Genomic DNA, 2,038 nt, shown 5'->3' with positions numbered 1-2,038 from the left:
AAGAAGGTTGAGGAAGCAGTGTGCGCATGATGTAGTCCAGCAGGGCCAGCACGGAGGGGGTGCCAGAAAGAGGGGAAGAAGGGTCTGATATACACCAGGCCAAGGAGTGTTGGACTTGGATATAAAGAAGGCAATGGGGAGCCATTAAAGCATACTAACCAGAGAAAGGACATGGCCCATTTGTGCTTGAAAAAAGTCACTCTGGCCACCATTTGGGCAATGGATTGAACATGGACAACATTAGAGGCTGTTTCCAGGGTCCAGATGAGAGATAAGGATGACCTGGACCAGGGTGGTGACAGTGAAGAAAGAGAAGGGTACCCAAAGTCAAGGAATACTGAGGTGGTGAAATCTACAGACTTGGTGACGACTGGATGGTAAGAGAGAAAGGGAAATTCAGGGTCATGTTTAAGCTTCTGATCTGGGCAAGTGAATTCCAGAAGGCCTGGTGTCTTAGTCCATTCAGGCTGCTATAACAGAATAACACAGACTGGGTGGCTTATATACAACAGAAATTTATTTCTCACAGTTCTGGAGGCTGGGAATTCCAAGATCAAGGCACCAGCTGATTCGGTATCTGGTAGGAGCCAGGGGAACAGCTGTATTCTCACTGTGCCTTCACATGGTGGAAGCAAGCAGTGAGAGAGATCTCTGGGGTGTTTTTTATAACAGCACTAAACCCATTCATAAAGGCTCCATCCTCATGACCTAATCACCTCAGAAAGGACCCGCCTCCAAATAGCATCACACTGGGGATTATGTTTCAACATACGAATTTTGGAGGGACACAAACATTCAGTCTATAGCCCCTGGGGAATGCGTGTCCTAAGACCTAGAAGAAAAAAAGCCACCAAGGACAGACATGCCCCTCATTATTCAGCATGGCTCAAAGGAGCTTCTTCCAGGCAGTTCTCCAAGACTTACGGCTCCATTTTAGACAAACCCACTTGAAGCCCCCGGTGGAATATAACTCTCAGAAGCAGCTATGTTAATCCCAGAGGAACCTGCTTCCTCCCTGCTTCTGTCTAGCAAATCAAACAAACAAATAAACAAAACACCAGCAAAGAATACTCTCAGTGTTTAAACGTAGTTGTAGTGGAAAACAAATTGAGCAAAGGAAGAACACAGAGATAAAAATTCACTTTGGAATCAATCTTCAATAAACATCAATATTTATTGAATATGAACTCTGGGCCCAGCCTTGTGCTCAGTGTTTCAGACATAAGGAAGAATAAGAGAGCCACTGACTAGTGCACTTGAGGGTCCAGCTCCTTCAATAGTAATACTTCTTATGGTAAATTACTGCATTGGCATTTGGGTTTATACCTCATTCTCATATGTTTGGTGACCTGAGTCAGTCCCTGGGGCTTAATCATCTCTGTGTTTTCACAAAACTGAGTTTTTGTACTTTAAAGCTAATAAGTAGACCTATGTAAGTGAGAATCATTCCATTGGAAGTGATTGGCAGGCCTCTCTAGCATTTGCTCCAAAAGGAGTAATTTGAGGGCAGGAAGACACAAAAGGTGTTGTCTCTGAGGGTTCCAGACTATTCTCTGCATTTGAGTTGGAAAGTTGGGCCCAATATTAGTCCAAGGCAACTTCTCAAAATGTTTCTGGCTAAGGGAATGAGTCTGCATGCCTAAGGATCTAAAATGGGACCCCCCCAAACATTCTGCCTCTGGGGGCGCACTCTCTCTCCCAGAGGAATTGAGGTGCTTGGCTGAGGTTACAAGTGCAACCCACCACTGAATTAACCAAACACAATTTTTTCCTGATTTAAATTCTCCCCTACTTTCCAAATGAAGGTCAAATTAAGATAGCAAGAACCAACTTCCACTATAAAAAAGACCCAAACCCAAAAGAATATTTTTTTTTCTTTAAAGTTGTTCAATGCAATGATAGTTTCTACATTTGAGATTTGAGGTTCAGGAGCATAAAACCACGCGCTGATGCAATCTTTCTTTAGGTTTCGAAAGAAAGGCAGGTGAGTTTCCATTTGTACTTCCATTTTCTCCCTGGCTTGGTGATGGTGTCGGAT

This window comes from Balaenoptera musculus, chromosome 16 (assembly GCF_009873245.2).
Source record: "Balaenoptera musculus isolate JJ_BM4_2016_0621 chromosome 16, mBalMus1.pri.v3, whole genome shotgun sequence".
Lineage (NCBI taxonomy): Eukaryota > Metazoa > Chordata > Mammalia > Artiodactyla > Balaenopteridae > Balaenoptera > Balaenoptera musculus.
Note: the sequence above shows the minus strand (reverse complement) of the source record.